At 32.0% G+C, this 7,500-nt stretch overlaps 1 long non-coding RNA gene across 1 annotated transcript in view; it reads left to right on the forward strand.

Annotated features, from left to right (window-relative positions):
• Positions 1–4,751, forward strand: part of LOC135203268 (uncharacterized) — a 6,542-nt gene extending 1,791 nt beyond the window's left edge. Inside the window, exons 2-3 of the long non-coding RNA XR_010311889.1 lie at positions 4,120–4,224; positions 4,619–4,751. This is a non-coding gene — a long non-coding RNA (uncharacterized LOC135203268). The remainder of the gene's footprint in view (positions 1–4,119; positions 4,225–4,618) is intronic.
• Positions 4,752–7,500: the final 2,749 nt, after the last annotated feature.

A 7,500-nucleotide genomic window follows, 5' to 3' on the forward strand; every position in this document is an offset into this window, starting at 1 on the left:
TACCTATACATGTGAAACTAATCCTAATTAATTTCTATATAGAAGAAATGAATAATTAGAGAAAAATTAATCCAAGAAAGCTTTTATGAAAGTAAGCCTTTTTTAATGTATTCGTCAGTTTGACTCCCACAGCTTTCCAACGTGTTTCTGAATGAAAAGGAGGAATAATAGGCACGGAATTTTTTGATTTTAGTTTTGATGTTTTATTATTGCTTTTACTTGTGTTAAGCAATTATGAAAAGGATAAGAAAATAGGAGAACAATGCCAATAAAAAAAGAATAACGGGAATAATCACATAAAACAGATTAATATAGATATTCTTGATTTACATATTCAGTCAAATTACGTATCCAAAGAATATACTGCTGAAAATATTACACGGAATAAAAAATGCTAGAAAGAATGAACACATTGATAGAAAGCTGAATAAATTAGCTATATATACGGTAACTAAAATCAATTTGAGTTCACAGTAAATAATTGAGCAATTGAAGGTCAAAGGCGTAAGTGGTTTTTTCTCGCATAAATTCATTATACGGAAACGATTATTATGCAGAAAGACAAAAATATATGATTATTTTAAACACACACACACGCGCGCGCACACACTCACTCACACACACACACACACACACACACAAGCACATACATACACACACATATATATATACAGGGTGGGCCAAAAGTAGCCTCACAGTTACTTCATGAACTGTTTCTCATTCAAAGTACTCTTCAATAGAAAATTAATACTGTGCCATTAATACATGCTACTTATTTTTATCCTTTTCATGTCACTCATTCTTAAATATGCTAATTATTCATGTTCCTGATAAATGTTATGCGTTTTAATAAATTATTTTTTTATTCTGTTTTAACTGTAGGCTACTTTTGGCCCACCCTGTATATATATATATATATATATATATATATATATATATATATATATATATATATATATATATATATATATACTATATATATATATATATATATGTATATATATATATATATATATATATATATATATATATATATATTATATATATATATATATATATATATATATATATATATATATATATATATATATATATATTATATATATATATAATATATATATATATATAATATATATATATATATATATATATATATATATATATATATATATATATATATATTACAGAAAAGTCATAATTCATTTATTTAAAAGAATAAAATTAAAAATAATGTTTTAGGTTGGGGTACTCACTCCGTTATTGCATTCTCTTGGAATGTCGCAATGTTGCAAGTCCCCTGTTGAAAAGCTGATGGACAGGTAGCAATGCCAGCTCAACTACGGTGTAGCTGATGGCGGGGCAGGTTGGGGTGGGGGGTGGGCGGTTGGGGGTTGGCGATACCTCTCTGGTCCTCCTGTGGTATGCCTTGAAATACTGCTCCTTAGTATGGACAAAGGCTTGTTTGTGCCCCACAGCTAACTGATGCCTGACAAGGGCTCAGATATTCTAGGGTATACAAACGCATGGGTTAGAGGGTGTAAGGGTTGTTGTTCCCACTGGGACTGGGTCAATGGCGCGTTTCCTTTCACCAGCAACAGCCTTGATAAAGCTTTTGTTGTGTTTGGCCCATTGCATCTCCTCGCCAGAATCACCACTACTCTCCTCGCCATAATTCACTAAATGGCGAATTTTCAATACTAGTTTTGGTGAACTACAAGGTTCCACTTCACTTTCAGATAAATCAGTGTCATTATCGAATTGAAGCCAGTGAAACTTGCTGGGAATCACAAACTCCTTCCTGCCACGTGACGCCATTGTTCTTCTGAAAGAACAAATAAATTTATATAAAAAAAACCACTTGAAATCGTATTCACAATATAGCAAAATCACTTGCTTACACATAAAAACACTAAACAAAAACAAAATGTACTTACAAACGCCGAAAAATCGACGGGAGAATACAAAAACGTCGGACCACTTATAGTACTTGTAATGACTGAGGCACTTCGAGCTGAACTGATGCACTAGGCGCTAAGTAGCTATGAATGCTCATCAGCTGCGATATTCATCATCTGTAGACCCAATGGCGTCAACTACGTTTTCTATGACTGACACGGTTTTTTTCATGAATTTGTCACGAAAATAACTCTCGGGCACGTCATCCGTGCACTTACCGAAAATAATTTATTGACGCTCTTCGCGTCATTGGATCACGAAAGGGTTAATGATCACTCGTAACTTTTAGATTTATTTAATTTCTCAATAGAGTAGTGGTTATTTATGGAATCTGAACAGACAGTATAACGTGCTTTCATGATGGTGCCTGTGAAAGAGTACCATGTAATGTGTTATTGCAAGTTTTAAGTGAACTTAAGAAATATTTATATCGGTTAGGTAAAATTATTTATTTTTTAACACATTACAGTTCTTTTGTGTTATGTATTTAATTCTTTTTAAGTGTTTATTTCATGTTCTGTGTGGTTAATGTTTTCTTTGTGTTTTTGCATTTTGGTCACTTTTCCACAATTTTCTCTGTTTACATACTTTTGCATTCACAATTTGTTTGATTAACGTAGGTGTTTCTTACTGATTATCAGTGCATATTTGGTTTAATTTAACAATTGTGAATTAATGTGTATTTACTTGGATTTCTTTTCAAATTTCGATTGTTGCATAAGTTTGAAATTTACTTGAATAATAATTAGTTTTCCTTTGTTATTTTTTTTTAATTTTTTTTTTATAGCGCTGATTTAATTTGTATTTTGATAATTAATTATTAAAACTTTGTGTTGTTTTTTCAAGTAGTAGTTGGAATTTCCTTGAGGTTGTGAATTTCACATTAAATGGATTTGAATTTTTTGAAAATAACGTCTCTATGTATTTAGAATTTACATAACAGTGTTTCACGTATTAACCACCAGTAATAGGATTTTTTATAGGAAGAAATATGGAGTGGCAATTGTGCTGTTGTTTTTCAATTTCATTGAAGATGGTTAAAGTTGTTGTTGGAGTGATGGCCTTTAATCAATTTAATCTCATATATGAATTCATTACACCTGTTTAATGAACTTGGTCTGCTTTTTCAACCATAAACTAATAAGTTTTTAAGGGATCACTGTTGCCTCTAGAGTAATCAGTCGTATTTTATCTGTAGTTATGTCACAGTTATTTGCTTGATGAGAGTAGTGACCAATATGTGTGTATATTCTATCTAGATATTAATAATATATATATATTATATAATATATATATATGTGTGTGTGTGTGTGTGTGTGTGTGTGTGTGTGTGTGTGTGTGTGTGTGTGTGTGTGTGTGTGGAAATAACTATAACACCTAGCATTAGGTATTGGTCTACTGCCCTGCGAATGATGAAAATAGATCAAAAGATCATATATAAATCGCATAGATCCAGTAAAGCTTAGTGATCAATCGCCATTCTTGATGTCAGACTTTCCATAATCCTTCTTTCAAGCAAACAAATAGAATCATAGACATGACTTACATGGCAGATGTACTCGCTGAGTGCGGTTAAGATGGAAACAATGAAATTGATTAAGCTTTAGTTCTTAAAGGTTCAGAGTTGGATAAACATAATTTTTGTTTTAGGTGTTTGAGCATGATCATTGAAAAAAATAAATCGGTTACAAAGGGTGAAATAGTTCTGTTGCCTCACACACACACACACACGTATATACACACGTTATATACATACATACATACATATATATATATATATATATATATATATATATATATATATATACATATATATATATATATATATAATATATATATATATATATATATATATATATATATATATATGTGTGTGTGTGTGTGCGTGTGTGTGCGTGTGTATTTACATACACACACCCACATACACACACACACATACACACACACACACACACACACACACATATATATATATATATATATATATATATATATATATATATATATATATATATATATATATATATATATATACATACATATAATAAATATCACTTGGTCCGACTTGAAGGAATCGATTTCGGATCTCAGCGTTTAAAAATTATCTGATCGTTTGCAAGTATTTTTCAGTGATACTTGAATTGGTTTTTTCACTGATTTCAGGATGGGTCGTTCATGCAGAGTAAGTTCAGTCGCGCATCTCAAGCTTTTGATGCCTCTGATGCTCTTTGTTGGCATTTCTGAGGAATCACCACTGGATTATGAAAGGTTTGTATCAAGGTATCATTTTATTGTAAGGAAAAGTAGTGTTTGATATTTTTCTTGATAAAGAAATACTGAGAATAATGTTAGATAAATCTTTATATACAAAAGGTGGACAGGCGAACCTTAATTTTTTACAGGAAAGTAGATTTATGAACGAAGTTTGTGTGAATATTTTGGGGTATATTCGTAGCAAATATGTACACATGTTCTGTCATACTAGAATCAGTCTAGATTTCTGTTCTTTTAATTTTCTCTTTTCTTGAAGTTTTATTTGAATTTTGTTGTTCCTTTCCACCTAATATTTTCCTGATATACTCTATATGTTTATACCATCGTGTGTTTATGAACAGATGACTGGTTTTACTGTTTAGTGTAGGAAATAACTCTTTATTTGCAGGTGGAAAGTTTTAGCTGTTAATCTTGAGAAGGTGAGTGGGGACGCTTATCCTCCCACCCTGAGCAAACTTGAAGATATGGAAGCGGAGGGATACTTGGTGGTCCTGTCTGCATCGAAGACCAAAGGTGAGGAAACTTTTTTATCTCTATTTTCGTTTAAAAAATTAAATCCCTACTTCTTCTATTCAAATTGCTCTATATTTTATCAAATTACTTTGATACAAATTAATTTAGAACTTCCAACAAAAATAGAGAAATCTTGTTGCAAATATAAAGTTTGTAAAATAAACATTTTAACTATTTTTTCAAACACCTCAAAACTTAGCATTCTTAAGGTGAAAACCTCCATTTTCATGAGTTTAGGGAAGATTCCGTCTATTGTTTGTTTGAAAAACTTGCTGATGTTTTGGAAAAATAATGGAAAAAAAACAGTTTAAAGTGCTTTACTTGTTTTGGGATGAAGACTTAAAGAAGTGGCAGTCCAATCACAGGGCAATAAGTCACAATGTGCTTGACCAAAGTGTAACTAAACAACTACTTTGTTGTTGCTTAGTATCTTTGGAGAAATATGTCATCAGTGAAAGGTTGATAGTACTTTAGCAACAAATTCTTTTTTTTTTTTTTGCACTTTATTATGGGAAAAAATATAGCATACTGGACCAATAAACATCATACATCACCCCTTGCTTACAAATCTGGTAATTTGATGAAGTACTTCATACTCATGTTTTCAACGAGCATTCCATCTCTGAAAAGTAATTTGATAATTTTTTTTATTTTGCTTACTTTCATTACTAATTTAAGTGGGTATTGCCTTTAAAAACAAGATTGGAAGGAGCATATTGTGTGTATAACTCAAGGATACAGTCATAAAGGATACAAAGACTATTTGTGGGTATGGGAGGTTACAGAGACAGAATAAGATCTGTAATTCATGAGAGGATGAAATGAGCTGACTAGCGAAGGAATAAAAAGATTGATGTGATACTCCATGATAGAAAAGATCATGGACAGATATGCAGGAAGTTAGGTATGGTAATAAAAAAGGAAATGAGATAAAAGAAAAGGAATAAAGGAATAAAAAGTGATAATGGGAAAGTACTCTATGTAGAAAAATAAGTTGCTCTGTAGGGAAGTAAGTCCTAGAGAGAAGTCATTAAGCAAATGGAACTTAGAATAAAACTGAAAAAGGCGATATGCTGTTTGGAGGAAATAATTATAGTTGTAGTTCAGTTATGTGAATAAATATTGAAGATAGTTGAATGTGGAGAGGAGTATATAATTGAAAATGGAAATTGTAAAGAAGGTAGTTAAGAGGTCGAAGAATGGAAAAACACTAGTGGATGGGATTACAAAAGAAATGACGTGGTGCAGTGATAAAAATTTAATAAAGTGGCTAACAAGAATGGGTATGCTATATCTGATTAAGGGGAAAGTTGAAAAGGACTGCTCTCGGTGGGATCAGGGATCATTTGTGATAACAAAAGTTCCCTGTTAAGTTACAGCTTCTGAAAAATTGACTAAAATGAGACAAATGATTGATGGTTCAAGTCATAACAACTAATATTAAGCTATAGAAACCTACCACCATGAACCACTCTATCTAAAAGAGATAAGTCTCGAGCAGACATCCACACTGGAGAACAGTATTCTTGTAAAGGAAGAACAAATGGTCTAGAACAGGTTGCATTAAATAATAATAATAATAATAATAATAATAATAATAATATAATAATAATAATAATAATATAATAATAATAATAATAATAATAATAATAATAATAATAAATTCTACTTCAGCTCAAGGCCATAGACATAGAATCTACAATGTATAGACAATAACATATACGACCTAGATTCATGAGCTAAATGATAAAAAACTGATAAATCGGCAATATCCACACAGTTGCCGAAGAAGTATAAAAGATAGTATTCATAATAATGGTAATGACGCTAATAATATTGAGAAGTAAGAAAAATAAAATAAAAACATAAACAATTATAACAATTAATGAACAGATTGCATATAACTAAACTCTAGCTGAGGACATTAGGTTGTTCCAGTAGTCAGGTCCAGAGTGGTAAATACGAAAATGTAAATTAGCAAAACTCTGCATATACTGGTAATATTCCCAATAATATCGAAAAAAATACCATAAGTAATCGTGGAAATATAATAATAATGACAAGTTCTGCAGATGACACTTTGCAAAAATAAAGATTAAGTCATTTCAGGAACAAACGCCTAATTTTCCCATCTTTTCCACAATTTAGACCTTCTTGCCTCACTGGTTAGAATGCTTTGAATGAGCGAATTGCTGCTGTTTCTCTGGCGGGTGATCAGAATGGACATTGTTCGCCTTACAATGATTTTTAGGTTATCCAAGCGATTTTCTGTAAACATCTGCGTGGCAGAGTGGTAGCGAGGAGTGTTTGTGAGGCGTCTCAGAATGTCATTGTGACCAACAGTGATACGTCTCAAGGTCTCTCGGGCCTAGTTCGTCCAAAGGGAGCACCCATATATACTGTATCGGTACGAGCGGAAGAGCAGCAGTTGAGTGTCTTGTTGACAGAGGACAAACCTCCTTCCAATCATGTTACCAGTTGCATATAGTTTACAACGACTCTGTTCTACCTATGTCTTGCCCAGTATCTAATTCATGCACAAATTCCAGCCGATGATTTCCGAGGAAAGTTTGTGGTCTTGCAATATCCTCATCGGGAGCAGCGACATGCACCTCTGCACTGATGTGGAAATCAGAACCATATCATCGGCATAACAGAGGTTGTTGATTGTCGTTTCGTTGATGGTGCATCGGATTGGGAGTGAGTTCATTTTGACATTCAGTGTATCTGTGTACGAATTAAAAAGGTATGGAGAGA

The sequence above is a fragment of the Macrobrachium nipponense genome, chromosome 36 (genome assembly GCF_015104395.2).
Source record: "Macrobrachium nipponense isolate FS-2020 chromosome 36, ASM1510439v2, whole genome shotgun sequence".
Lineage (NCBI taxonomy): Eukaryota > Metazoa > Arthropoda > Malacostraca > Decapoda > Palaemonidae > Macrobrachium > Macrobrachium nipponense.